This window comes from Salmo salar, chromosome 11 (assembly GCF_965601325.2).
Source record: "Salmo salar chromosome 11, fSalSal1, whole genome shotgun sequence".
NCBI classification, from domain to species: Eukaryota; Metazoa; Chordata; class Actinopteri; order Salmoniformes; family Salmonidae; genus Salmo; species Salmo salar.
This window is the reverse complement of record NC_138301.1, coordinates 85767354-85776167: the sequence shown is the minus strand read 5'-3', so window position 1 is coordinate 85776167 and position 8814 is coordinate 85767354.

The following is an 8814-nucleotide window of genomic DNA, read 5'->3' as shown; positions in this document are numbered from 1 at the left end:
GACACGGATTCATTAAGCCAGGTGAAACCAATCCTGGATAGGTGCGCGCTCACGGCTCACTCAAATAGACCCCGCCACAGATCACAGATTAACTGATTTACCATGGCAACTAGAGCCGCGTACTTTTCCCCGTCGGAAGCACAAATCCTCATGGAGGCATACGAGGAGGTAAAATATATAATTAAGAAGAAAGGCAACACCGCCACAGTGATAAAGCAAAGAGAAAAAGCGTGGCAAAGTATTGCAGACCGCCTGAATGCGTAAGTAGTGCACAATTACACAGTCACCGCTCCGCTGAAACATCACAATTACAATTCAAATATTTAATTCACATCTCCAAAAATGCAGTTGTACTGTAATTATGAAACGGTTAAATTTTTAATTGAAATGCACTGCAGATATGAGTGAAATTGTGTAAAGTAACTCCATCACACTGTATAAAGCTATGATAGATTTTTTGATATTTTTACTGAAAACAACACAAAAATACCAAGTAATTTTTTGCAGTGTGACTCCATTAAATGTGTGTGTGTGTGTGTGTGTGTGTGTGTGTAGATTAAACATGAACGGGCCAAAACGGACATGGCAGCAGGTCAAAATCAAATACAAGAACATTCTGCAGAATGGTATGGTCCCTGACTAATATTTAACAAAGCACAAGCATATATTGTACCCAGAAGGTGCCTGCTCACACATTGTCTGTACTGTTTTAGCAGTGAAAAAGAATACCCACAGACAAGGCACGGGTGGTGGGTCACCAAAGGCTGACCTTACCCCAGCAGAGGACATGGCCTTGGAGCTAAATAAAGGCAGGCCCGTCTTAGAGGGGATCCCTGGGGGGAAAGAGACGAGCATAGGTTCCTCCCAAGATGCCACCCGCTTCATTCAAGGTATGTCCTTCCATCTCTACATGGGATACAACCACATTCATATTGAATCAATTTGGACTGTCTGACTTTGGTTTACCTATTGCCTTGCAGTGTCTGGCAGCACTGTGTTCCTGTTAGAGCCACCAGCACAAGCACCAGACGATGCTGATCCAGTGAGTACTCCATCAAAGGCCTGGCATGTCTTGTCTACTAGCTTCAATATGAATCCGATTAAATGTGATAGGGTGAAGGCCCCAGTGCAGCAGCAACAGCACATGATGGAGACGATGATGAGGAGGAGACCATCTCTCTGGATTCCAGAAGGCATGAGGTATCATGTTAAGACTGTGAAAGTACTATTTACTCTACAATGGTGAGGAGTCCTCATCAAAATCAAAAAATCTAATTTCTTTTACAGGACCCAGATGCTATACAGTGGGAAAACCAGCCTGGCAACATAGTGCGTATTAATAAAAGGACACCACATCCTGCCAAATTCCAGCTGCGCTAATTGTATTGTGTTCACAGAGCTCACAAGCTATCAGAAAGTTGTATGGCAACCACCTCCGGCGCCAAATAGAACTGGCAGACATAGACATTCAGTACAAGAAGAAAAAGATGGAAAATCTTGCACTGGAGTCCGAAATAAAAAAGAGGACAATTAGGAAACTGGACCTTGAAATAAAAAAACTTGAGAGGGAGGTGAGATATGCCTTCAATGTACACTGTATGCTAACTGTAACACAAATGTATTAATCATTATTTTTCTTTCCTCCCCCAGCTCCAAGAAGATGACACAGCTCAAAATAAAAATTAGGTATATTCTCGTAAAGTCAAGTGAGCCATGACATATGAGCTCTTATTGTGAGCACACAGGACGGTGGCATCTTTCTAAGGTTTTTTTTATTTTCCCAGCAATCAGTACAACCAAGTCATCGTTATAAGGCATCGCCCTCTTTTGCCCACCCCCCCAGCACCAGGTGTGGCCACTAGCCTATATGAAGGCCCAAAATTGTGTGTTCCTTTCTGCTCTGACAATGGCATGCCCATTCGTGCGAGATGTGGTGGATGAAGAAGCACTTGTGCTGAGGAGAGCCTTCAGGCGAGAAAGGGTCTTCAGGGACCGGTTGGACCCACTGGCCTTCCCTGATGACCATCTATATGAAAGATACAGGTTTTCTGCAGATGGCATCAGGTATCTATGCAGACTACTGGGTCCCAGGATTAAGCACCGCACTGCACGGAGCCATGCACTGAGTGTGGAGCAAATGGTTTGTGTGGCCTTGCGCTTTTTTTCTAGTGGAGCCTTCCTGTACTCAGTGGGGGATGCAGAACAGCTGAACAAGGCCACAATTTGCCGCACAATAAGGAGTGTGTGTCTGGCTATCAAAGCATTAGCAGATGTCTTCATCTCCTTCCCTGGCCACAGAAGACTCTGTGACATCAAAGAGGAGTTCTATAGGATTGCAGGTAAGAGGATCTACAAATTACAGGACAACTGTTAACACATAGTAGGATACTCATTACTTTGTGTGACAGGTTTCCCCAATGTCATTGGTGCAGTGGACTGCACACACATAAGGATAAAAGCCCCCTCAGGTGCCCATGAGGCCGATTTTGTGAATAGGAAATCCTTTCACAGCATTAATGTTCAGGTGAACATAACTTTTTTGATATTGTCCATTGACGAACACTCTGCATTGCCAGTGATGTGCATTGATTGGTGTAATATTCCTCATCTTATGATTTCAGATGGTCTGCAATGCTGACTGTGTGATCAGCAATGTTGTGGCAAAATGGCCTGGCTCAGTCCATGACTCCAGAATCTTTCGGGCCTCTGAAATCTATCAGTGCCTATCACAAGGTAAGCCACACAACCCCTATTTATAACCATCATGGCTGTGTCAAGAATATCACTGTGTTTATGAGGTAGTAATGATGAGATTTTGTGTTGACAGGTGAATTCTCTGGTGTGCTGCTGGGAGACAGGGGGTATGGCTGCCAGCCTTTTCTCCTGACACCTTTCACAGACCCCCAGGAAGCACAGCAGGCCTACAACCATGCCCATGCCAGGACCAGGGCCAGAGTTGAAATGACCTTTGGCCTCCTGAAGGCACGCTTTCACTGCCTTCACAAATTAAGGGTCAGCCCTGTTAGGGCATGTGATATTACTGTGGCTTGTGCTGTCCTCCACAATGTGGCCTGCCTGAGGAAGGAGAGGGCCCCCAGAGTGCCACCAGCCATGGACTGGGACAATCCGGCAATCTTCCCTGATGACGACAGTGGTCGGCTGCTGAGGGACCAATATGTGTTGAATTATTTTAGTTAGTATGTGTGCTTTCAATTTTGGTTAAATATGTCCTGCGGTGGCAGAGGAATTGGGGTTTTTTTGGGTTCGTTTTTTTACGAATTTGGCCTCTTATGATGTTTGTGCGGTATACTGTGTGTAATACAAGGCTGCAGGGAGGCTACTGCATCCATTCATTTGTCTGTTCAGTTGATGTGTATGGATTTGTCCTGCATTTATTTTAGTGTGCAGACATGCAGGGTGTGTTATATACAGACCTTTGAATGTGTATGTATCATTTTGTATAATATGCTTGGATTCTGTGCTTTCCATCTTGTAGTCACTGTGACTTCAGTTTCGAAAGGAGCTGATGGTTTACCTGCTTTGTTTTGTCCTTATTCAATAAAGGAACATAATGTTACACATTGTGTTTTTATATTCATATGGAATGTGTATTTGTTTATATGACAGAGTACTAGGGCCACACTGAAGAAAAAGGATAAAGTCATACATTTATGAGGCTGGTTCTTTCTGCAGAAAAGCTACATATTGTTTTTACAGTTTTGATACTTATGACAATGTGATACTTAATATTCTGGCACATCAGCATGTCTTTGTTTATGAAACCATACTGAAGTACAATTTCACGAAATGCCCCACATCTGTCATTTTAACAACTGTCCTCCTTTAAAACAACCGGTTACAATATTATTACTTGTGTTTTTTTCCCCTCTGTGGCCCTAATATTCTATCATTTTATATATAGCCTTATAGTCTATGGGAAACTGTAAATTATCTAATGATAGCAACATAATCTAAAAATTATTTTTTATCCAAAATCATTGAAATTAATGATCACAAACGTTTAAATAATGACAGTGGGTCTAGTTATGTGATAACAATGTATAGTGAGCAGTGAAATAACTATTGGTTTCCATTTGTGGTGACTGCTGACTGACATTAGGGATGAGATTAAATAGATCCTGGAATTTAGCCTGGTCTGGAGCAGGCTAGCTCCACAGAATAAATCTCCATGGTAATTTATACCATAACATATCCTCCTGCCCCCTATCCATCTTTAGTGCAACCGGATTACGGATCAATTGAGCCAGGATCACCAAGATATCCTGGCTTAATCCCTTATCCTAGTTTTGTGCAACAGGCCCCTGGTTAGGTTTGTCTCACTGTTTGTGTGTTCTGCAGTAGGATTGGATAGAGTGCAATCACTGCAGCTGTGTATCCTGTGTTAGTGGGGAAGTGAGCATTGTCAAAATCAAAACCCAATTTATTTGTTTAACTAGGCAAGCCAGTTAAGAACAAATTCTTATTTACAATGACGGCCTACCCCTGCCAAACAACACTTGGCCGATTGTACGCCACTCCCAATCACGGCTGGTTGTGACACAATCTGGAATTGAACCAGGGTCTGTAGTGACGCCTCTAGCAGTGAGATGCAGTGCCGAGCCACTCGGGAGTCCCAATCCTCTAGTAAGTCATGACGAACTCACTTACAAAACTCTGTTTTGGAGGAGACTGACTTAATGACCAAAATTATCCTATTTACTCTTTGTTGTCAATTTTGACGCTATAATGATTTTTTCTGACTAATATTGATGCCACATGGGCCGTTTTCTATCAGACAAGTTGTTTATTGGCATCAGTTGCTTTTAAAGTACATCTTTGTTGCTGAGATAATCTTATGATCATCCAATGTGGAATCTCACAGTATGTCACTGTAACGATGTCACAGTCATGTGGAGTTGAGGATACAATAATAATCTTTACTCCTTTACAGCATTTTTTAAAACATTTTCCAGCTTTTTTACTTTTCATCATGACGATTTGGGTGATAACAAATGAGCCCATGTCAGTAGCAAATAGAAAAGTTGTGATATTAATTGTGATGCAATAACGATTCATAATCAAAATGCATGAATGACATTCTTGGTGAATTAAACTTGTTGAAATATACACAACACTCTGATGAAGGTAGAAAGACCTTTAATTTTTTTATGTTTAACTAATTTAATTCATTTTCCAGATATATCGCCTTCAAATGTTGATATTTATTTGTGTTGTCAACCAAACGCAATTAATCCTTCGCTAAGCCCCGACCCGAATTTTGGGCAACCAATCACAGCACTCCAATGGATAGCAACTGTCGTGTCTAACCTCAAACACGCTCACAAATCGCATGAAAGCCAGTGAGGGCTATGGCAAAAACAAGTTTTTGCCATAGCCCTCACTGGCTTTCATGCGATTTGTTTAAATGGCAAAATAATAAAGAAATTCGACAGGAGTACTTGCTACTGTGATTCCTGAAATGCAGAGCTTGATGGAGTATTTTTCGAATCTGAAATTATACTTTGTTACATTGTTAGTTAGCTTGGTCTCAGTCTTGACAACAAAACGTTGCTAATGCTAGCTAGCTAGCTAGCCACTTAATATAACTTATTTTCTCAAAATATGTTCGCCAACAACGTTACAGTAGTAATATTATGAATACAACTCCCATCTGCTGTCGACATCAGGATACTATTTGAGAGCACTAGTTAGCTCCAAAAAAGTGGTTATATCTTTGACTGCATGCTGACATTGAATTCAGAGCCATTCAGTGGCTAGCTACACTACAAACATAATTTTACTAGGTTCCTGTGAATCAATTGTGTTGACAGTCCACCACAACATTCCCAAGAGTGTCCTGATTAGCAAGGGGTAGTCTGTGTTTTAATTTAATTGTGTATTTAGAAACAGTTTGAATGGGGAATTGGGCTTCCCAGGTAAAATGCTGTCCGAGGTCAATTCAATATTGCTTTTGTAATACAGTAAATAGACAAAGGTTAAGGCTATCTTACAAACTAATGTAACATTCAACCTTAAAATGTGTAAAGCATCCATGGCCACATTGAGGTTACTCTAACTATAAATGTCTTATGTAATCATATAAAGCGTGCATGTTCAAGATAGCATGTGTAGGTTGTCGCAGGTCTGTGGAGATCTTAATAATTTGTGCAACATCTCAAACGGTGTTGATCACTTGCACTTTTCTATTTAATGTAATCTAAAAGGCAATGCAGGTCATTTGGTTCCGCTATTAGATGAAACACAGTGATAACACATTCTGTTGTATAAATAAACAAAATATCTGACATTGTACTCCCATTTGAACTTTGCTGTGCTTTAAAATGGTTGAAAGCACAGTGATAGACATTTGTGTGACAACTAAACCAAAATCAGACATTGTTTTCCATTGGAATTTGGTTGTGCTTTTAGATGGTTGAAAGCATAGTGATAACACAATTGGAAATTCAACAAACTTTTGGCTTTCTTAGTGAGTGAACATAAGTTGCAGTCTCATTGATCAACATCTCAACCAAATACTCCTTACGGAATGCCAAACATTGAAAATGACAATGGAGTAGGCAACAACACAAACAGTGTCACGTATACTCCCTCTCCGGCCTCTGGGTCATCAGGCTACTGATTATCCCGCACACCTGTCACCATCGTCTTGCGCACCTGCGCCTCATGACACTCACCTAGACTCCATCACCTCCTGATTATCTTCCCTATATCTGTCACTCCCCTTGGTTCTTTCCTCAGGTGTTATTGACTGTGTTTCATATCGATGTGTTGTTTGTGTTTCGTGTTTTTTTTTAAACACTCACTCCCTGTACTGGCTTCCCGACTCTCAGCGCACTCGTTACAAACAGATCTGGGACCAGGCTACCTTCCAGGCTAACCCTGGTCTCCTGCTGTGTTCATACCATAATGACCGCTGTGACATTTGGTCCAAAAATTGGTTTTGATAAAAAGGCCTGCTGGCTATTTGAACCTTCCAACCGAATATGACGACACCATGGTCCCTTAGTGCCATATGCTTGTGAAAAGAACAACATCATGAACTAGTCAAATGATATGATATAAACCAGGGGTCTCTAACAGGTCGATCGCGACAGCCCATCTATGAGTAGCTCGCCAAACAATTCTGATGTTTTCATATGTTCCACCGCAAACTGTCATAAACAAATCTCACATGTATCAGACACCGCAAGCTCCCAACTACTATCTAATCAACGCAACATTGACATTATCCCACCGCTGTAGCCACTATTGGCTTAAAAGGCAAACCTAACACAATATCGGCCAATTAATTTCCAGCAATATTGCCCGTCTGTCTGTCCTTGTGGTGCGCGCATTTGTTTATTACTTCGTGATGTCATAACCATCTTGTGGGTTGACAGAAATACATTCCCCAAATCCTTCTCAGTTAAATGTTAACTGCAAATTAGGCTTATGTGGCAGAAGTATATAAGTATTTCTATTATTTGTTATTTGCAAACTTTGCCATGAAATGAGCAGCAGCAGTAGAGAACCATTGCTACACCGGCACGTTAGAAGGCACATTCCTCACTTGCAGGGGCGAAAATCTGATATCAACTTTGGGGGGGACAATTACATGAAAATTTTCTCAAGAGTAATTCCTGAGGGGGACACCAAAAGTAGTGCTGTAAGACATAGCCTACATTGTAATATGGTAAATGTATATTGAGGAACCAAAGAAATAAGGTGTTTGCAGTACTCCTAACTACCGGTAACCAAAACTACACAACTACATTTACATTTTTGTCATTTAGCAGATGCTCTTATCCAGAGCGACTTACAGTAGTGAATGCATACATTTACATTACATTTAAGTCATTTAGCAGACGCTCTTATCCAGAGCGACTTACAAATTGGTGCATTCACCTTATGATATCCAGTGGAACAACCACTTTACAATAGTGCATCTAAATCTTATAAGGGGGGGTTAGAAGGATTACTTTATCCTATCCTAGGTATTCCTTAACCTGTTAGGGCTAGGGGGCAGTATTTGCACGGCTGGATAAAAAAAATGTACCCGATTTAATCTGGTTACTAATCCTACCCAGTATCTAGAATATGCATATACTTATTATATATGGATAGAAAACACTCTAAAGTTTCTAAAACTGTTTGAATGGTGTCTGTGAGTATAACAGAACTCATTTGGCAGGCAAAACCCTGAGACATTTTCTGACAGGAAGTGGATACCTGATGTGTTGTATTACCTTTAAACCTATCCCATTGAAAAACACAGGGGCTGAGGAATATTTTGGCACTTCCTATTGCTTCCACTAGATGTCACCAGCCTTTACAAAGTGTTTTGAGTCTTCTGGAGGGAGATCTGACCGAACAAGAGCCATGGAACGATGATGGCCCATTAGACACCTGGCGCGCGAGTTCATGTTGGGTACCCTCGTTCCAATACGTTATAAAAGAGTATGCATTCGTCCACCTTGAATATTATTCATGTTCTGGTTAAAAAAGGCCCTAATGATTTATGCTATACAACGTTTGACATGTTTGAACGAACGTAAATATATTTTTTCCCCTCGTTCATGACGAGAAGTCCGGCTGGCTTAGATCATGTGCTAACAAGACGGAGATTTTTGGACATAAATGAGCTTTTTTGAACAAAACTACATTCGTTATGGACCTGTGATACCTGGAAGTGACATCTGATGAAGAGAATCAAAGGTATTGGATTATTTACATAGTATTTTCGATTTTAGATCTCCCCAACATGACGTCTAGTCTGTATCGCAACGCGTATTTTTCTGGGCGCAGTGCTCAGAT